The sequence below is a fragment of the Giraffa tippelskirchi genome, chromosome 10 (genome assembly GCF_054371585.1).
Source record: "Giraffa tippelskirchi isolate mGirTip1 chromosome 10, T2T-mGirTip1v1.2.pri, whole genome shotgun sequence".
In the NCBI taxonomy this organism is placed as follows: domain Eukaryota; kingdom Metazoa; phylum Chordata; class Mammalia; order Artiodactyla; family Giraffidae; genus Giraffa; species Giraffa tippelskirchi.
The window spans coordinates 15,564,697-15,587,158 of NC_137284.1; the positions used below are offsets into that span (position 1 = coordinate 15,564,697).

A 22,462-nucleotide genomic window follows, 5' to 3' on the forward strand; every position below is an offset into this window, starting at 1 on the left:
TTTTATAAATCACTAGTCTATACTTCTATTTTCAGTCAATGAACACACAGGGAATTTGGAGTCAGGTTCAGTGCTAGAGAACAAATAACCAGGTGACAAGATAAGAGCCATATTGGGAAGGATTTATATGTAATACCAAAATCTTGAGCCTTATCTTATGGGCTAAAGGGAGATATTGAAAAATTTTAAACAGCAGAGAACGATGATTTTTATTTTAGGTGAATCTGTCTGACTGTCTTGTGAAGAATGGATCAGAGGTGGAAAAAAAATCACTAGGAATTCCAGTTTCAGTGGTCTAGCCAGAGAAACGAGGAAGCCTTAATTTAGGTAGTAGACTATTGTAAGAAGAAAATCAAAAGAACTATATCCAAATACTACAGTCTAGTTGGTACTATTTTCCTCATTGGGGAATACATTAACAATTCTGAAATAATTTTATTTGCATAATAGGATTAAACAAATAAGTAAACATATTGTAAGTAATGAGAGGCAGGTTTCTCACTGCTGGCAGAAGAGGTTTAAAATAAATAAAAAAGAGAGAGAGGTGTTGTGCTGTTGGCTAGAATCAGAGGTATCGATATGGACTTACAGAATCTTAAAACACTTATACAGACATAAAGAGAGACAGATGGGAGACAGGTAGATGTGCCCATACAGGAGTTAGCACATGCCTGCATTCCCTAGCCCCTCCCACTGAGCATGACCGGATGCAGTCATCCCACAGCAGCAATGAGCACATTGGGCCCTGGGACTTGGTTTCTAAACACCATTATCCAATCAAAATAATTGGGTTCCTTAGAGAATGGGTAGGTTCTGGAGACCAGGAAGGGCAAAGATGAGTCTGAAGCATTTTCTGGCACCAGAAACTAAGAAAGTGCTGAAAAAGAGAGAGGAATGTGTCTATATTAAAAAGTTAGAGGGGCCGATTTGACTGCCATCAATAACCAATGACTAAAGATGGAAAACTTGAGAAACAAAATAAGAATACAGATTAAAGAGCTATGAGTTCATATTGATATAAATAAATAACTGAATACATCCACAAATGGAGGAGGAGACCGCTCTACCTTTGAGAGTAATCCAAATTAACAAAGGAGGAAAAAAATGAGTCAAACAGAAATATCACTGTCAGAAATCTACAGTAATAATTCCTTCCACAAAAATTGCTAATTGTAGCCCACCAGGCTTCTCCATCCATGGAATTCTCCAGGCAAGAACACTGGAGTGGGTTGCCATTCCCTTCTTCAGGGGATCTTCCCGATCCTGGGATGGAACTTGGGTCTCCCACATTGTAGGCAGATTCTTACCATCTGAGCCACCAGGGAAGCCCAACAGATGCTAAAATTAACAGGCAAAACTTTAAACAGAAACGGAATATGCTTCTCCCTTCGAAAACTTAGAAAGGGAAAACAGTAACTTTACAATGGGGATTTCTGGCAGATACTCCCTGAACATCACCATTGATCACATCACCAGTTACTGACACATGTCAATAGCATGGACCTGCTGATATTAAGAACTGTTTGAAGCACATAACTTCTATGGCATCCACCCCAGGTATTCTCATACTAGTCATGAGAAAACATCAGTAAAACCTAAACTGTGGGATATTTACAATAATGAGAAATGCTTAATCAAAGGGTCAAGGTTACAAAAGACAAGGAAAGATGGAGGAACTGTCACAGACTGGAGGGGACTAAAAAGACACTAAAAACAGCAGAGGATCCTGGATTGGACCCTGGAGCAGAAATACCAGCCTAATAGAAAAATCGGTGAAATCTGAGTATGTTCTGAATTTTAGTAGGATTGTACCAAGGTGAATTTCCAAGTTTGGATCATGACCTAACGATGATACAGGATGCTGGGGTGAGGGGAAACTGAGTAAGGGGTATGTGGAACCCTTTGTACTTCTTTGGTAACCTTCCTAAATTTATTTCTAAAAGAAATGGTAAACAAGGCTGTAGACGGTGGAGTGGAGAAGGCAGGAGGAAAGGGAGCAGGGTCTACAAGGCCAGCATACATGAGAGACAGGGCATCAGGAAGAGGCTAGACTCAGCGGGCATCCACCCCTCAGATGGGGCCATGAGTGGAGCACACAGGCTTGCAGGGCAGCGAGGACCTCACCTGGGACACACTGAGTGTGAGGTGCTTCTGGGACATCCAGATGGACACACAGTGTGGGCAGCTTGAGGAACGTGTCTAGAGTCTGAGAGAGAGAGAGAAGAACTGGGAGTATAAACTGCGAAGCAGGCGGTATCCGGAAGTTCGTGAGGAGGACTGAGTCAGAGAAAGGACACGGATGAAGACAAAAGGGTCGGGAGGATGGAGATCAAATTCAACTCTTGTTCGCAATAGCCTTATTTTTACTCACTTTTGTGGTCAGGGGATATGCTTGTTTCTGTGTTCTCACCACTTAAGAGTCATGCTGGGTAAATAATACCAGCCCACAAATGGGTATGGAACCATGTTCACATAACACATGGAGGAGAAAATGACTCAGTCTTCTCTAACACCAGGAGTCCACAGAGGTTTATGTCTCTTGTCACGTGTATTTCACTCGCCATCCCTGCATCTCACATTTTATTGAAAAAGGATTTCCTGTAGCTTAAAAATCGAGGTAACTGATAGAAGTGATGCCTCAAATACAGTGTGTACATGCGTGCGTGCATGCCCAGTTGCTTCAGTCATGTCCAACTCTGTGACCTCATGGACTACAGCCTGCCAGGCTCCTCTGTCCATGGGATTTTCCAGGAAAAAATACTGGAGTGGGTTGCCATGCCTTCCTCCAGGGAATGTTCCTGACCCAGGGATCGAACCCATGTCTCCTACAGTTCTTGCACTACAGGCAGATTTTACTGCAGAGCCACAGGGGAAGCCCAAATATGGTATAGCACAGGTTATATCTGACCTATTTATTCCCTTCACCACTTCTGAGAGAATAACAAAACAGTCAACAAATAGTCTTCGAGTTTAAAAAGTCAGTAGGAGATGCACTGCTTGGGGGACCTCATCTAGAACAAAGAGGAGCTCGCTCCTTTCCTACTGCTTTTGCTGAATGTGTGGCATTCTTCCCTGAGAGAACTGTTTCAAGCCAGGGTCCAGGTGGAAGGACTCAACCCAGGTCACACGAGAATCCCCAGCCTGACCTCCAGGCTCCAATGGAAAGCAGAACCTCCCTCCCGCCTGCACATCCTCTGCCTGCAGGTTTCCTGCCTCCCGCTACCTGGCACCTGCAGTGGAACTCCCTGTGTGCTATGCAAACCTCCTGCGAACACAGTTTGTTCTGGAAAACAGTAGAATACAATGATATTTAACAAGTGGCTGCTGAAATCCCCATAACCTCCCACTATTTGGGCAAATAGAGTTTACCTGAATATTTTAGGCTTTACAATTGCAGACCAGATGGCAGGCAGCAATATTACAGGCAAGAAAGGTATTACAGAGCTTCAATCCCTCCTGTGTGTGTGGCTGAGTGCGATATTGTGCTCAGAACACTGCTCTGTCACTGGTGGGTTTCTCCCTCCCCTTTTCAGTTTTATTTTCTCATGCTAACACATCAAGGGAAAAAAAAAATCATTTCAAAGTGTTGCTGTGGATTATTCACTAATAATCTTCGCACTCACTGACATTTTCCCTGAAGCCCTTTCATGGGTGGACATTGGGAGGGAAGGGTTAGCTGGGAGGAGAAAGACACAAAACCAGAGGATAAGATATTTGCTTCTTCTTGTTATATGATGCGCTACCTTCCCTTTGGTCTGTTGGAAGTGCTGAGAACTTGGCCCAGACCTTCTAGAGGTTGTAAACAAGAACTCTGCATCATTAGATGTGGAGTTAGGATTCTAAAAGCAAAGAGTTCAGCTGGTGTTCAGAGGAAACTCAAGGACAGCGAGATGGGGTGTTTGGGTCAAACCCAGCAGCAGGAGGCGAGATGTACTCTAATGAGGAAGAGAGGTCACAGTGTCCATCACCAAGTGTAAGAGGAGTCCAGAGAGAGCTAAGGGCCTAGGATGGGGTGGGAGTGTGGCCTGGCAGCAGATGGGTGGAGGGGTCTACATCGCATGACTGGAGTCCAGTGTCTGGGGGCACATGGGGCACTAAAGCAGGCATCCAGGTTGAGACACCAGGCAGGGCAGAGGGGCCAGTACTATAGCTGGACACTTGTGACAAACATCCCAGGGCTTCACCACCAAGTCTGCTGGGGACAGAAGTTAAAGGGCTGACACAGGAGCAGAACTGAGACAGCCACACGTTACTCTGGGTTCATCAGCTCCCTGCCGCAGAGTCTACCCAGGTGCTCAGAACGCAGGCTGGCAGAGTGACCTCCGAGATACGGACACCAGATTCCAGGAGCAGGGAGCTCAGAAGAGGAGGCCAACTGGACACTTGCCTGCTAAGCATCTTTAGCTTTCCTCGTAGAGATGGAGAACGCATTTATATTCAAATTCTCTCCAAAGTAGGCTACGGCAAGTACGTTCCAGCAATAAATGTGCATACTTAATGAGGCACGTGGAACTAACTTAGAGAAGGACCCCCACCACCACCACCACAAGCATACCTGTCCCACCACCAATGACACCAACAGCCAAAAAACACCTGTGGAAAGACTCTGGTTTTGCAAGGATTGTCTGGTCTCTCCCATCGCTCATTTCACCCAAGCTGTGTGTGCTCAGCAGCTGTATCTAAGCAGAGAGAATGAAATAATAGAGGACGAGCAGGCCCTGAATAGGCTGTTTAAATTAGTTCCAAGGCTCGGGTAATTGTCTAGATCTTCCCTTTGCTTGGCCTGTGTAAACACAGATTTAAATGATTGATCAAAGATAGAATAGAAACATAATGATCACAAGAAAATGAGGGGAAGCGCAAAGAAATCACATTATCTCAGGTTTGGAGGAAAAGTGAGTGTTTCACATCCCAGCCCGGGCTCTCCTCTCCCATCTACAATCTACAACAGGGTGGGGGGTGGTGAGGCATTGACTGCTCAGGCAGAAAATTAAGAGAATTAAACAAACAAACTTCAAGACTGATGACATCCTAGGACTCTGAGTCCACTTTATCACTCAGCCACATGATAAGTCATTTTAGCTTCTTTGATTCTATAGTTTCTCATCAACAAGCCAGAAAACACAACCCCTTAGGCTTATATTGACAATGAAAGTGTCAGATGTGTACTCAAACTCTTTTTATAATGCTTTATACAGAGTAAGTGTTCCACTGATGAGTCTGACATTGACAGAAGTAAATGAATGATTGAATACATGGGTATGGCCACTGAGTAATTCCTATTCATATACAGTATAAGTCTTTGTAGGGCCATTTATCTTTATAGTGGACTTCCCCAGAGGCTGAGTAGTAAAAGAATCCACCTGCAATGCAGGAGACTTGGGCTTGATTCCTGGGTCAGGAACATCCCCTGGAGAGGGAAATGGCAACCTAACTCCAGTATTCTTGCTTGGAGAATTCCATGGACAGAGGAGCCTGGAGGGCTACTGTCCATGGGGTCGCAAAGAGTCAGACACGACTGAGCGATGAACAGCAACAGAGAAGCTACCTTTATAGTGTTTGTCACTATCTGCCATGACATATTTCTTTATGTACGTATTATCTGCTTCCTCTATCAAAATATAAATGTCTCATGGGCAGAAAATTGGCCTTACTCACTGCTGTTTCCCCAGTGACCAGAACAAACTTAGCACTTAGGAGACATTCAGTAAATAGGTGTCACATGAATAAATGAATGAAGGAATGAATGAATGAGGCAGTCAGGTATTGAATCCAGAACTTCCTGAGTCCAAAGCCTATGCCAGTAACAAATCTCAACCAACTGCTCATGAATGAATCAATGAATCCAAAGATGATGGAGGCACATTTACTCAACACCATGCTGGGTCTTTTCTAACCTGACTTTGGTTGGCAGAATAATGTCCCCAAGCATGTCAACATCCTCATTACCAGAACCTATGAATATGTTTCTTTATATCACACAAAAAAAAGGTTATTGTAGATATGATTAAGTTTAGAACAGAAATGTGGGGAAGTTATCCTGGATTATACAGTGGGTCCAATTCATGCACACAGGTCCTCAAAAGCAGAGAATCTTTGAGGCTGTGATCAGAAAAAGAGACATGAGACTGAGAGGAGTCAGGGAGGTTCCATGATGCTGGCTCTGAAAACGGAGGGAGGGGACTACAGGCCAAGGAATGCAGGCACCTCTAAAAGTTGGAAAAAGCACAGAAATGGGTTTTCTCCTAAAAGTCCAGGAAGGAATTCAGCCCTGCCAAAACCCGGATTTCCTCCAGAGGCCCAAGCCAGACTTCTGACCTACAGAACCACAGAAAAGCAAATTTGTGTGGTTTTAAGTCACTGAATCTGTGCTACGTACTTCAGCAGAGACAGAAAACAACTGCCAGTCTGAAGAAATCCATTGTTCACTTGCTACCAGAACTGGACTGTAGACATCCAAAGAATCTTTCATTCAAATTAAGAAACAATTAATTGGATTCAATAAACTATCTTCTAAAAAGCTCCTCCCCCCACCAACTTAAGGCCAGGATCAGACAATTTAAAACTTGGGGCCAACTGTAAAAGTTTCTTCTCTCGATATAGGCTTGTAAGAAAAAGCTTGAAACCTCAATTGATTTTCTTTGTTCCAGAAATGTGGGCTGGCTTCCACATATTATTCATTAAGCAGTGGGGAGTGCTATTTTTCTGGAGCCAAAACCTTCCTCAGCTACTGCTTCCCATGCTGTCTTTCATAATAAGCAGAGAGGGGGAGAAAAGGTCGCACTGCCGCCCTTCCACGTGATTCTCGCCTCCCTGAACCTCTGATTGTCACAGCCTCCCTAGCCAAGGGCCCTGGAAGCATGCAGTCCTTCCAGCAACCCCTGGGTCTCCTGTCCCCACTGCAGAGCCATCCACCAGGTAGCTCCAACGCTGGAGTCCTGGAGCCCTCAGGTCCGGGATAACTGGCATCACAGCCGAAAATCAACGTGCATCAGTTCATCCTCACAGACCGCAGAGTGGGCTGTAACTGTAGCTTCTATCCTTCAAATAATGTTTCCTGTCACGCTGTCATCTTGGCAATCCATGGAACAGATAAACATACATGAAATATTTGTTAAACACAATAGGACCTTGAAAACCACACCTCAGCATGCATGCGTGTGTGCGTGCGTGCGTGCGTGTGTGTGTGTAGCGATCCTGTTAGTCCATGGAATTAAAAACTGAGTCAAGTAGAAACTAGCTGAATAAGGTAAAATGGGGAGACTCAAGGGTTCATTAAAAATAAATTAGGTACCTGTCTCCTAAACCTCTTGTTAGCAGTATTTCACTTAGTATTTATTTAACCTTAAAAAATGAAGGCTTCAAATGAATTCAGAAAAGCCATGCATCTGCCTTTCCTGGTTTAAAATATGAACTGCATGTGCCGTTCCTAAAGCAGAATCTAAGGGCAATAAGAGTGGATGGGCTCAGCGAGCACTGGACCAATTACTCTTGTGATATTATATTAACCTGAGTGCTGTTGAATTCATTTGCTTATGAAATAGCCCTGACCACTGAAAGGACTCATTTTCAGAGTGTACCCACTGACTCAGAGGCCAGACTGACACTTGGGCAAACCCCTACCTACATCAAGCCAAGAAACCTCCTTCTTGCCAAAGTCACCCCAAGGTGATGCTCACCTCTGAGGCCACTAGAGCAGCGACTTCAAAACCATTTCATCTCTCTCCTCAGCTTCCTCTGGACTGAAAGCAGCAAACAGAATCAATGTCTAGAATCAGTCAACAAACTACTTCAACAAATATGGATTGAGCTTCTACTGTGTGGCAGGTACTGCCATAGGTTTGAGGAAAAGAGTAAGAATTTTCAATATTTCTTGCTTTCATTTGAGCTCTCATCTAATCAGTGACACTGATGATGTTCCTGATAGCAATAAATGCTAAATGGAGAAAATTAAGTGGATAGTTGGGGTGGGAGTGGGGATGAGGGTGATGGAAAATGTGGGGAGAGAATGAAAACTGGATTGAGGAGAGCGTTCCAGGCAGAGGGAACAGGTGCAAGGTTGGTGAGGCTGTGCACATTCTGTGGGCATGAACAGGAGGCTAGGTATGGTGGGGGAGGAGGCAGGGGTGGGAGGGACACCATCAGCTGCCAGAGCAAACCTCCATGTACAGGGCCAAGCCTTCATCATGGACAGCACACATGTCAGTGAGAGATTCTGGCATCAGACCTTTTTATTTTGATCAGGGGGTAATAGAATAGGAATTAGCAGCTGAGTGTTATGATTTTACCATTGACCTTAAACACCTAACTTTTTGCTTTCATTTACATTAATATGTGCAGGTACATACATGGGTCTATCTCACATATATACCCATGTGGGTACAGTACAAGTGTAGGCATGTATATCTCGGATATGAGGATTCAGTACTAGGAAAACAAGAGAAATTAGAGAAACAAGGACTCACCACCAAGCCCCAGGAGAACATTTTTTTCAATGTTCAACAGCTATTTTCTCTTAAAGTCAGGTCAATTACTGTATTTAATTGAATCAACATGCCATTGCTTATTAATATATCACGATTTACAATCCTCTAAGAAATAACAAAAACTTCCAATTAACCTACAACATGCTATCAAAGACGTATCATAATTTCAGAGATGTTTTCAATTTAAAAACTTGTATATTGTAGAATGAATAAAATATAGTACATTCGCCCCTCTCCTGACCTACAAAATCCGTGAATTTTGACTCATTTTGATGGACCATTTTTTACAAAGCTTGACTGTTAACTGACTCAAAGCAAGAAATTGCATTTATATTTCCTTTTCTTTGGACCGACCAGCTGAGAGACAAAAGACTTTTAATCTCAGGCACTGTTCAGCCTCAGATGTCTTTATTATTATTAACAAGATTAGTAATTAATTGTAGTAGTGGCAGTGGAGCTAGAGATGAGTAGCACATTATAGTGATGGTATCTATCGAATATTTATGGAGTATTTATGAGTCTCTGCCTGATCACACTCCACTTGTACATTTAAAAGTGGGTGAAGGAGGTCAGTGACAGTGGCAAGCAATTGTACCTGCAGTGTCTACTTCATTTCATATCCACATTAGTAGTTTCTAGAGGAATACTCAGATTCTGTGTCTTAAGCTCCTCTTGGCTGTGTAATGCATCACTGTGTCAATGCTAGAGTGTTTCTCTAAAATTGTAAGCTTGTGGTGAGAGCAGTTCCATGTAACTTTCTGTTATAAAAATAATTGCTGTGTCAGTTTACATTCCCACCAACAGTACAGGAGGGTTCCCTTCTCTCTACACCCTCTCCAGCATTTATTGTTTGTTAACTTTTTCATGATGGCCATTCTGACTGGTGTGAGGTGATACCTCATTGTAGTTTTTTGTTTTATTTTTTAATTAATTTACTTTTAATTGGAGGATAACTGCTTTACAATATTGTATTGTTTTCTGCCATACCTGTTGTTAATTTTGATTTGCATTTCTCTAAATGCAAATAAATCGTGATGTTGAGCATCTTTTCATGTACCTCTTGGCCATGTGTATGTCTTCTCTGGAGAAATGTCTGTGTAGGTCTTCTGCCCATTTTTTGATTGGGTTGTTTGTTTTTTATATTGATCTGCATATAGCTGATTCACTTTGCTGTACAATAGAAAACACACAACATTGTAAAACAACTATATTCCAATAAAAATAATAATAATTTCTGATGTTATAGGCCTAAGCACTTCAAGTGCATTTAAGCTTCAGGACTCACCTGTGAGTTAAGAGTCTATGATTATTATTCCCATTTACAGATGAGAAAACTGACGCACAGCCAGGTTGGGTTATTTATCATTGGGCAAAAAAAAACATGGAAGCAGCCTGTCTGTCCCAGGGGTCCACAGCGCCACATTTTCTATCAGATGCTCCATTCTAGCTGTTCTATGAGATCACATTGTTGTACCAGCATACACACGCATGCTTTCTGCCGGGCCAGTATGCCTCATGCAGCGCACACTTTGTCCCCCGGCCCCTCCCATGAGCCTGCAGGCTTACCGACTAGACTGCCGAGTTGGTTCTGCTGCAGGTTTGCAAACCTGCTTTGTTCATCGTCTCAGTGATCCCGCTGGTCTAAACTACTGAGACTTCTTTATCTCAGATCTGATCACTTTAACCTAGAACAGTAATCAGAGTCTGTCCTCTGAGGAGTCTTCTCTTTAAAATTCAGGGCACATCATGTTGACAAGCCAAGACATTCAGGCAGCCGGTCTGGTCGCGCACCAGGTGAGAGGCGTGTGAATGAAACTCGGGGCGCCCTTCTCACCAGCCCTGCCTCACAACTGACCCATGGTCTGGCTCATGGCCGCACAGCTGTTCCTCATCCGCCCTGACAACAGTAAGAAGTTTCTTTTGAGCCCTGACGGGGTGAAAATTTTTTGCTCAAACCCACTTGGAATCTGTTGCACTTAGTGGCAACCCTGCTGTGATCTCCCAAAAGGGAAGATTACCCATGAATTACAGCATCGCTGGCAACCAGCATCATTCCAACACTTATTTTCTGGATCCTCTAATCACCGGAGCAAAAAAAAAAAGGAGAAAGAAAGAAAACAAGTCATTTTGCTTTCACTCAGGACTCGTCTCCACTCGTTTCCACTGCTGTAAGTCTGAGCCTGCCCGAGTGTCAAATGCCACCATCCAGAGTTGAAAATAAAGGTACCCAGCAAGAAGCACACAGATGCCAGCATCACAAGCAACCCTGACCAGAGGGCTCAGTCCTAGAGGAGGAGCCAGGACAAAAGGACCTTGTGACCCTCTGTGCCAACAAAAGTCTGTATTTAATTGAGCAGTTCAGAGAAAACTGCTTTTTCTGAAATTCCTAAGACATTTGCATTATGTGGTGCAAACACACTCTTACAGTCAAAGCTTTCCAGGAAACATTTCACAGAGACTGGTTTTGAACCCACTTTGTCCTTGAGCTGAAAGAACGATTCCAGGATGGGGGGCCCCCTGCACACTGAGCACATGTGCGCTTCACTTCCCATGTTCCCACTGCATCTGGTCGCTTTAGATGCATGTCTAACAATATTCAAAGCTGACTCTCCCCTGATAGATGCCCAAACTTGCTGAATGACACAATTTTTATAACTTCACCAAATATGCAGTTAATTTAATCGATAGAGACAACCTACTTGAAAAGAGAATTGGCATGCAGCAAGTAAGCTGAGCCCATGGTCAACGAATATGAATGCTACTTCTCAAAGGCATCTTCCTCCTAGGTAAGCTGAACAGTTTTGTACTTTCACCAGTTCCAGAAAGTTAGTATCTTATCAATATCTGTCTGTTTAGGAAGTATCTATTTAATAGCTTTGAATACAAACCCTTAAAATTGTGCTCTTCTCTGGAAAACAATCCACTAACTGTGCCAATGTGTAAAGCAGCATCATTGGTCAGCCCACATTTTAGAATTGGATGCTCTCTCTGGCCTGTGTTATCTTTCTCCCAGCGCTTTCTGCAAAGGGAACTGTTTTATGGGGGCCATCAGTCTGCCCAGGTATAAAGAGCACAGGGCGGCCACCTCGGGCTGGCTCAGGACTAGGGAGGAGGAAACACGGTATGACAGACAAAACCCACAATCTGTTGTTCACTTTCGGCCCCTCCCCTCGCTCCTCTGTGGCTCCTGGGAGGAAGGTGCCATGTTCCTGGGAATGTGAAAGAGTCCACAGGCTCCCGTGGCCATCAGGAGCTCAGTAAGTGCCGCATCTATGGAGGGGAGGCAGCTTCAAAGGTTTCACTTCCACTTAGACTTTAAGCAGCTCTACAAAAGAGCATCGATTTTGGTTAAATTGATTTTATTCCTAGTCAGTTTGGATGGTGATTGTATCAGGCTATCAGCACACAGAGGCTGGAGAGCAGATGCCCGTGTGTGTGTGTGTGTGTGTGTGTGTGTGTGTGTGTGTGTGTGCGTGCGTGTGTGCGTGTGTGTGTGTGTGCGTGTGTGTTCCTAAACATTTTCTTTATTAATAGTTTGGTGAGACTTGGCCTTCAAGGCGACTGAAAAGGCATTTTCACAGCATGGGCCACTCAGGACGGCAGTAGTATACTGCAATTTTGGTTACATCAAAAGCATAAAACCAGGCTTCTCCACACTGCTTCTGATTTCCTGCAGGAATATCTGTATGTCTCATTACCTTATATTCATGCAGGTTAGCTACTGACGCTAATTTAGCTGAAATATATAATAATAGACATATGGACTAAGTACCTGCTGCCTATTAGGGACTCCAGTCTGATTGCATGGATCAGGGTGGTGATGACTGTGGAACATGCCTGCCTGTGTGTTTCAAACATAGGAGTCTGTGTGAGTGTTCATGATTGCAGCATGTGTGTGCAAACTGAGCAGGCTGCTTCTCAGAAACCACGTAGTCTCAAAAACTATAGCACCAAACAGAAGCCTTCTGCTGAAAAATACTCAAATTATAGTCTGATTTTATATTAACAGATATCAACTTTCAGTTATTTACTTGAATGAAAGGTACCTGCTAATTTAGAAAATAAGAGAGAAAGAGAAAATACATCCAAATTATTTCAAGACGGCTGAAGGCTAGCAGGTACAGCCTGTGTTCTCTCTCACTCAGTACATCCCTCACTTACTTATGTCTGCTCAGACCAATATTGAAATCAGCTTCCATTCTCTAAACAGCCTCTGACGGATGGTAATTGGGCAGAGATTAATTAAAGGTAGGTATTTGCAGAACTCAGAGTGGGATTTAAAACACACCATGGTTGAATTTACACAGACACACATGCACATCCCATACACAAGCACATCTGTTGATGGGGATGATTTCAGGAGTATTTTTTTTAACCAGGGATATGTGAAAAATCATCTAGGGGTCTTTTTCAAACACAGATGCTTAGTTCTCCCCATCCAAATAATCTGATATAGTAAGACAGGGGTGGGTCCCATGAAATTGCCTTTTAAAATGTATGTTTTAACCTTATCAGTTAATTCTTATAGGCACTAGCTACTGCATTAAAGATCAAATGTTTTTTTAAATGTCAGCTGTTTAGGAACTTGAGAAGAGTCCTGTCTTTCCCAAGACCCACTGTGTCTGTCAGTGGGGATCACAACAGCTTCGACTGCTAATGCCAACAAGACAGGAACCATCCTGGAGTCCCTACTTTCTGCATCTGCCCAGCACCCAGCGCCCCGTCTCTATCTCCAAACACTTATCAGATGCCTCCATGTTTTCTCTACTTTTCCTGCCACCAACTCAGTTCATATTGTCACCTCCCCAGCCACCCACTGCTTTACCCCCTGAGACCAGCACAATGCCAGGCATAGAATGCCTGCTCCTGAGACCAGCACAGTGCCGGGCATAGAATGCCTGCTCCCTGCTCTACAAATACTTGTGGAAGGAATACAATTGAGCAATTTTGAATGGTATATTTTTTCAACAACTGCTCGTACAAGACCTGGAAGACACAAAACTGAATTAATATGAACAGACGTTGAATGAAAAAGAAGGCTGTTAAACATGAAAAAGATACTTAATATCCCTAATTATCAGAAAAATGCAAATCAAGACTACAATAAGGTACCACCTCACACTGATCAGAATGGCTATGATCTAAAAGTCTACAAATAATAAAAGCTGGAAAGGGCGTGGAGAAAATGGAACCCTCCTACACTGTGGGTGGGAATGTAAGTTGATGAAGCCACCATGGAAAACAGCACAGAGGTTCCTTTAAAAGCTAAAAAGAGAGTTACCATACAGTCCAGCAATCCCACACTTACGCATACATCCTAAGAAAACTATAACTTTAAAACATACAGGCACCCCAACGTTCATAGCAGCACTATTTATGATAGACAGTCAAGACATGGAAGCAACCTAAGTGTCCATTGGCAGATAAATGGATAAAGAAGATGTGGTACATACATACAGTGGACTATTAGCCACAAAAAAGAATGAAATAGTGTCATTTGCAGCAACACGGATGGATCTAGAGATTATTGTACAAAGTACAGTTAAACAAAGACAAATATATGATATCACAAATATGTGGAATCTAAAAAATGATACAAATGAACTTATTTACAAAACAGAAGTAGACTAACAGACATAGAAAACAAACTTCGGTTACCAAAGGGGAAAGGAGGAGGACTAAATAAGGAGTTTGGGACCAGCAGATACATGCTACTATATACAGAATAGATATTAAGGTCCTTTTGTATAGCACAGGGAACTATATCTGATATATAGATATATGAAAAATAATATGTCTGTATGAAACTGAATCACTTTTCTGTACATTAGCAACTAACACAACATTGTAAATGAATTACACTTCCATTTTTAAAACACTGAGGATATGTCTAATGATAAGAAACACAGCATGGGTTGGACTAAAAAGCAGGGAAGAGATTCAGTCCAGGGGCACCTTGGCCACCCGAGCACCCAGAGACACGGCTTCCTGTGGTCCATGCCCACCAGCCTCCTGTTTCTCACAGCCGGGCAAGTGCACGTGGGGATACTGTACCGGCTTGCCCGTCCACACAGGGCTATCTGGTGGCGAAACATCAATTCTCACCTTCTTATCTAAGGAGCAGACGACTGGACTTCCACAGGGTCTCCACGGCCCCTTGTGTTCTGCTCAACTAGAGAGCTTATGCAAAACACCCTCGTCTCTCGCAAAGGACAAAGGTGATGAAATCACTGCTTGAAGTGAAATAAATCTGAATGTAAATGGAAAGATACTACCGTCTGAACTGAAAGGCAGACACGGCATGAAAAGGCATCTCAACTTCATAGGCACCCAAAAGGAAGCCCAAGAACAGCAACTGCTGTGACCACTAAGAGGAAAAAAACACTGCAGGACTGAGGACATCCTTCTGGGTGGTGCGACTTGTGAACTTCAGCAGCACCACAGGTCAGGAGATGAGCTAAACAGGATCAGCCTTCTCTCCAAGTGGGCAGAACACCCACCAAGCCGCCAGGCACAGAATTGGAGGTTATGTTCCAGACATCCACTTATTTTGGACGGATGCTTCCCACACCCAAGGTCCACGCTGGTTGGTCTGAAATCCCTGAAGAGAGGATGAGAGCAACTAAAGAGACAGCAGCACAGACGGAGGGGCCCCGAGGGGCGGTCCTGGGATGGCAGACAGTGGGTCCAGCTTTCGGCTCCCCCTTAACTGATCCCCCACCCCAACAGGGACACACTCTTGAGGCCAAATGGGTTAGATCTCTCCAATTAAGTTAACAGGAGTACTATGTGTTGTCCAGGATTCTAAATCACTCAGAAGGGAGCGCCTGCATTCTCTCAGACGCTCCATCACCCTGTGGGGGCTGCGGGGGGGAGCGCTTTGAACCCAGAAGCAGCAGTAATTAAACACCAAAGGCCTCCCTGTGCCGACCTCGTGCTGGCGTTTGGCAGCCTGCTCCAGCAGAGCAGAAGGGGGAAGATTTGATTTTAATCGCACAGATTTCATATTTTATTTTGCTCACTAACATTCCTGATAAGGATTTACTTCAGCATTTTGCGGTTCTTCCTGAAAAGGCTCCTTGTTTTCCCCCTTTTTACTGAAAATGCTGTCTGACCCCTGCCTTGTCCACAATCTGAAGAGACTGCCTCCACATTGCTCAGATCCAAGCTGGGAGCCATTTCTAGGAGAATTAAAAAAATAAATAAATGAAAGGAGCTTAGGGATGGCACGCCACCACTCGTAATTACCACCCGGCTGCCCCTGCTCACCCAAAGGGAAAAAATCAATTATCTAAGAACGCAGGGCTGGAATCAAGATGAAGAAAAACCTTGTTGCCTGAAGTTCTGCAGAACTTCTAAGAAAATGAGGAATTGTGGGTCTGCACAAAACACTGTTGTTCCAGAAGAGAAGGAAGTCACTTTCAGAAGGAACTGCTCAAGGTCCCCACAGTTCGTCCACACCCCAGCCGGCCAGCCTCCGGGCCTGCCCCAGGTTTGAAGCACAGCTCCACTGCTGCAGCCTCACACCTGCATCTGCAGGTCAAATGCTCACCAGCCAACCCTCAAACAGAGCAAATCATGTACTGCTTTATGCTTCATCAGGGTGCTCAACGCTAACCCTTTCTTGCTCACACAATATCAAATTTCAGCTTAGATATATATTTTTACACATTTTAAAAATATACATTTATATGTAAGTACATATGTTCAATATATATGAAAAATTATATCTATGTATCATAGGTACATACAGAACAGTATATGTTGTGGCTGCTCAGTCGCTCAGTCGTGTCCAACTCTGTGACGCCATGGACTGCAGCACGCCAAGCTTCCCTGTCCTTCATTATCTCCCAGAGTTTGCTCAAACTCAGGTCCATGGAGTCGGTGATGCCATCCAACCATCTCATGCTCTGCTGTCCCCTTCTCCTCCTTCCCTCAATCTTTCCCAGCATCAGGGTCTTTTCCAATGTATTATAGATATTAATCCATGTATATATTCTACATACAGTATTTTTTTAAATAAATTTATTTATTTTAGTTGGGGGCTAATTACTTTACAATACAGTATTACATATACTTTCCATCTATACCTCTATGCATCCTAGAATCTAGTATTAAAAGCACCAGCTTCGGATGCACTGTGCTCTGGTGGAAGATACTAGACATTCTGATTTGGCATAAATATATGTCAAAGCATCTTTATTTTTGCCCTCTATGTTAGCCTATCCAAATATCAGATTGTTAGACTGTATTATCTGTGGGTGGGGGGCCCAGTCATTCCCAGCCCCACCTATCTTTCAACAGACCAAGTCTGCTCACACAAACATAATTACAGTCATCCCTCGCTATCTGCAGAGGGCCAGTTGCAGGACCCCACACGGATACCAAAACCCACAGACGCTCAAGCCCCATAGTCAGGCCCCCACACTTCTAGATTCCAAACCCACAGATCGATCAGCCACAGATCTTAAACAGAACACAGATCCACTACTGCTTGAATCTGTAGATGTGGAACCTGAGGACACTTGGAGCAAACTGTACTCTACCTGTTAGTTTATTAACTTGAACTAAGTGGAGACAATTTACCTTTGCCTTTTTATTCTAATCAAACTCCATTCCCACTGAAGTAATCTTAACACCTATCAAAATGCAGAAAGAACCAGAAATAGTGAGATTATATATATATATATATATATATACATGCACACATATATATATATATTTATAGATATATATGTATATACACATATTTCCAATTTTTGGCATATTAGAATATATATATATTTATATATTTTTTAAATTATGTTAATAGGTAATAAATGGTAATGAAGCTTTTAAGATGTCCCAGAAACCCATGATCAGGAAATCTGATTAAGTTAGAGATGAGGAGAAAGATGGGAGACCCTGCCAAGATCCACAGCATCTTTCTCACGTTCAAAGCGCTCATATGGAAGAAAAATCTGAATTACCGAGAGAGAAAGGCATGTCCTTAGCCAACCTCCCCCAAGTTCGTCTGGGAAGAAGGCGGGTCCCCTCCTGCCTGCACCACAGACTTCTGCTCTGTGCTCTGCATCCAGCATGCTGTCTTTCAGGCTTTTGAGTGCTGAGGCTGCTTCCTAAGGGATCAAGGCGTGTCCGTCACAGTGGAACGCAAGGCCCTCTCCTCGGAAGCTCGTGCACCCCCACTTCCTGCCATCTCTCCACTCAGCAGCAAATTTCCCTTCATTAAAATTAAGCCTCATTTCTCTCTCCTCTTTTCCTGTTTTCCTCAGCAGAACTGAGTGCAATCCTGAGCCTGTTTTTCTCACAGCGTTAGTTTCTTGTCATATCACAACTAAATTTCCTTTCCCTCAAAAAAAAACAAAAACAAAAAAACTAAGATTGTTTAGTTTTGTTTCACCGATTTTGCCCCTCCTTTCTGGAGGCAACAGAAGAGAAGATGGTGTCTGTGTGTGTGTGTGTGTGTGTGTGTGTGTGTGTGCGCGTGTGCGCGCACGCGTGTGTGCATTGCCAGGAGGGAGGCTGACATACACTGTCTTACTTTACTAAGTCCCAATCTGTACTAGAAGGTCCATTTGGTATAGTTGGCATGAGGATCTTGCCAAGACACTCAGATTTGTGCTTATGCTCCAATTCATGCCAACTGCAGGGATAAAATGCCCTTATACTTCCATCTGAGTGCTGGAGCTCAATGCAGCTCTCCGGGGTCAGATCCCCAGATCTGGGGCAGGAGAGAAATCCTGTTTGGTCAGCACTGGAGTCCCTAAGGCAGGAGCTCCAAGCTCTGATAACTCTGCTCCCACACCACTGTCCACATCCCCTCATACTCCTGACTCCCTCAAGCAGTTCCGCCCCTTAGCTTCTCTACTGGGGCCGAGTGGACGTGGGATTCTGTGGACCTGAGAGTTATCGGTCCAGGCTCTCCAGGCAGCACGGATGCTCCGTTTCCCTTGCAGAGAGAGGGACTGGCCACTCAATACTGGTCAGGGGGGTCAGAGGATACGGTTGAGTGGACAGTCCAAGATCCCCGGGGACAGCTCCCACCCTGAGGCCTGAGACTGGGGGTAATGTGTATCTGGGCCCTGATCAACCAGCTTGGGGCTCACACTGAGATGCTGCCCCTCAGAGGCTTAAACCACAAGGGTGGAGAAGACACTTTGGTGCTGGGTACCAGGCTCCAGAGAACACCGTGGACACTAAGGGTGTGCTGGCTCTTCTAGCCGTCATTCAGTGCCTGCTTACCCCACCTTAAATCCATGCTCACTGAAAATCTGAACACTCATTAAGTTATGGTTAAAAATCAAAACTAGGTGGGTGGCCTTGGGCAAATTATTTAACTTCTAAGCCCTATGTGCAGAACAGGATAGTAACATTACAAACCTGTGTGCCTGTGAGTGTGATATAAAGATTAATTGATTTAATCTGAGTAAAGTGCACAGCACAGTTCCTGGCATAGAACAATTCATTGCTTTAAAAAATTAGCTTTTAGGATGAGAACAAGATGGCGGAGGAGTAGGTGGACGTGGAATACATCTCTCTCCACGGATACATCAGGAATACACCGTCAGACACAGAAGTGCCGCAGGACACCAGCTGGGAGCAGAAAGGAGTACCTGACCAGCAGAAAAGAATATATAGAACCATGCAAAACTCAGTAGGACGAAGGAACTGGGGTGGGAAACAGGAGTGTTAGTACGATTGGACCTGTCCTCGGCAGGTGGGGGAACTTAAGCAGTGGTCCGATCCCCACACTGGGGAAATTGTCTGAGTCAGAGGAGAAACATTTAAGGCTAAGAGTGAAACAGTTGATCTGTGGCAGCCTTAATGGTATGAGAATCAGACAGTCCTTGCTGCAGCCATACATACCCTGGCCAGGAATGCTGGTCCCCCGGAAGGCGCAGTGGCTCGGAGCTGGAGTTTAGAGATTGTGGAGCAATCTCAGGGCAAGGGCTGCTGTTGACTGGGGAGAGACGGATCGAGGGGATGGGAAGGAGGAGACTGTGGATGGAAATCCCTGTGGAGGAAAGCCATGGAAGCAAGGCAATACTGCTGAGTCATGTGTAGGGGGTGGAGCCATCACCGTAGTCTCTCTCTCCCCCATATGCCAGCATCAGCAGCTGAACAATAGAGAGGCTGGCCCATCAAAAGCCTGACCCACTGAACTACAGAGCAGGACCCCACCCAGGGTGCCCCTTTAAGTGCCTGATGCACCGATCTACGGAGTAGGACCCCAGCCAGCGGGGCCTCTCTCTGTGCCTGACGTGAGGAACAGAGAAGAACCCCAGGTAAGGCAGCCCTCTAAGTGCCTGAATGGGCGGAGCTATGAAGAAAGACTGGCCAAAGAGGCCTTCTGATGACCAGCTACAAGAGGCTCCAAAAAAGACTCTGATAGGGCCATAACTCCTGCGGCAAAGGCAGTCCGTGTCCCTGCACACTTTGCACCGCCAGGGTCCCCGCAAGCCAAGCAGCTGCTCCACCATCATGCTCAACTCTCACTGAGGCACAGCTGCCACAGGCAAAAAAAGTCTTGCATCTATACATGCAAGGTCGCTTCGGTGGTGTCCGACTCTTTGCGACCCTATAGACTGTGGCCTGCCAGGCTTCTCTGTCAGGGAGGGGAGTTCTCCAGACAAGAACACTGGAGCATATTGGCCAATACTGGTTGTCACACCCTTCTAGAGCACTGTATTTCCTGCTGCCCAAGCCGCCAACTCTCCTGAGTACCTGGTGCTGCCAGAACCCCTGCGACGCAAGCAGCTGCACCACCTCCACACCTGGCCCTCACAGGGGCAAACCCAAGTCCTCCAGGACAGCCTCAGGAACAAATCCCAGTGGACGACCCATGTGCAGAGGTGGAAATAAAACCACAGTTGAAACCCAGGGGCAGTGTGGCTAAGGAAGAAGATCCAAAACCTTCCCACCAGCTGTACAAGCCGCAGATTAAATCTACACGATCAACTAAGCAGAATCTGTGTCTATGGAATATATAAAAGGTCATTGAGAGCTCCCACAAAAGAAAACTCACTAGTTCTGATAGCTGTGGACATTGGAGGCAAGAACACAGAGGAGCAGGACCAGATTAGAATCAGAGCCGCCCCCACAGCAGGTCCAGAGAGCAGCACAGCGTTGCAGGGCATCCTGGGGAGGTGAAGTGGACTGTGAATCCCAGCACGGGAAAGGACTCTGACAGCAGTGACTCAAGAAAAACATTTATTATTCTTATGTTTTGACTTATTATGTAGATTCTTTCGATTTTTTTTTCCTTTTATTCCTCCTCTGTTGGAGTTGTCATTTTATTGGCACTATGAAATCTAATTAAGATTTTGAGCTTTTTTTTTTTTAGTCATATTTTTTATTGCTGTTATAAACCTGTGCCTCTACATTGGGCTTTTGCAGTTCTATGGAGTTTTCTTTTTTTTCCTTTTTTTAAATTTTAATTTTTTAAACCTATTATTATTTTTTCTACATGTATTCCTTTGTTTGCTCTTCCTACTGTTCTTTTCCCCTTGCAGTTAATCTTTGATATATACAAACCTTCTTTATCTAGCTCTGTTTAACTTTGCATATCTATTCTTTCTTTTCTTTCTTTTCTTTCCTCTCAACATATTTGTTAGTTTTATTTTCATTGCTTTATTCCCGAATTGGCACCTTGCTTTAGCTTTGTTTTCCAGTTTGTGCTTTAATTAGTTTTGTTCTGGTAGATATAATTTTTAGTTTCCTTTGTTCTCCAGGTCAATCTATTGTATTTTATTTTTGTTGGACTGTTTTGATTTTGCTTATGGGTATATGTGTATATGTGTATACTCAGTCACACTTTTTATTGTTGTTATAAACCTCTGCCTCTATGTTGGGCTTTTGCAATTCCATGTGGTTTTCTTTTTTCTTTTTCTTTTTTCTTTCTTCTTCCATTTTTTTTCTCTTTTTTATAATTTTAATTTTTTTAAAAACCTATTAATTTTTTTCTATATTTATTCCTTTGTTTGCCTTTCCTAATGTTCTTTCCCCCTTGCAGTTAATCTTTAATGTATATAAATCTTTTTCATATACCTCTTTAACTTTACATATATATTCTTTCTTTCTTTTCTTTCCTCCAACATTTTGCTAGTTTTATTTTCATTGCTTTATTCCCCAATTGGCACCTTGTTTTAGTTTTGTTTTCCAGTTTGTGCTTTAGTTAGATTTGTTCTGGTAGATATAATTTTCAAAAAAAGAAAACTACAGGCCAATAGCACTGATGAACATAGATGCAAAAATCCTCAACAACATTTTAGCAAACAGAATACAACAACACATCAAAAAGCTCATACACCATGATCAAGTTGGGTTTATTTCAGGGATGCAGTGATTCTTCAACATACACAAATCAATGTGATATACCATATTGAAAGATGAAAACCATACAATAATCTCAATAGATGCAGAAAAAGCCTTTGACAAAATTCAGCACCCATTTATGATTAAAACTCTTCAAAAAATGGACATATAAGGAACCTACCTCAACATAGTAAAGGCCATATATGACAAGCCTACAGCAAACATTATTCTCAATGATGAAAAACTGAAAGCATTCCCCTAAGATCAGGAACAACACAAGGGTGTCCACTTTCACCACTATTATTCAACATAGTTCTGGAAGTCCTAGCTAGAGCAATCAGAGAAGAAAAAGAAATAAAAGGAATCCAGATCAGAAAAGAGCAAGTAAACCTCTCACTGTTTGCAGATGACATGATACTGTACATAGAAAACCCTAAAGATAGTGTCATAAAATTACTAGAGCTAATCAATGAATTTAGCATAGTTGCAGGATACAAAATCAATACACAGAAATCATTTGCATTTCTACATACTAACAATGAAAAATCAGAAACAGAAATTAAGGAATAAATCCCATTCACCATTGCAACCAAACGAATTGAATATCTAGAATAAACTTACCTAAGGAGACAAAAGAACTGTACACAGAAAATTATAAGACA

At 43.5% G+C, this 22,462-nt stretch overlaps 1 long non-coding RNA gene across 2 annotated transcripts in view; it reads right to left on the reverse strand.

The window, feature by feature from the left end:
• Window positions 1-22,462, reverse strand: part of LOC145524900 (uncharacterized) — a 116,231-nt gene that overhangs the window by 15,341 nt on the left and 78,428 nt on the right. The window contains exon 1 of one of the 2 annotated variants that reach the window (XR_014067934.1): window positions 19,353-19,629. The exons of the other annotated variant lie outside the window; for it this stretch is intronic. This is a non-coding gene — a long non-coding RNA (uncharacterized LOC145524900). Of the gene's footprint in view, window positions 1-19,352; window positions 19,630-22,462 lie in introns of those variants that run through there. 2 annotated transcript variants of the gene reach the window in all.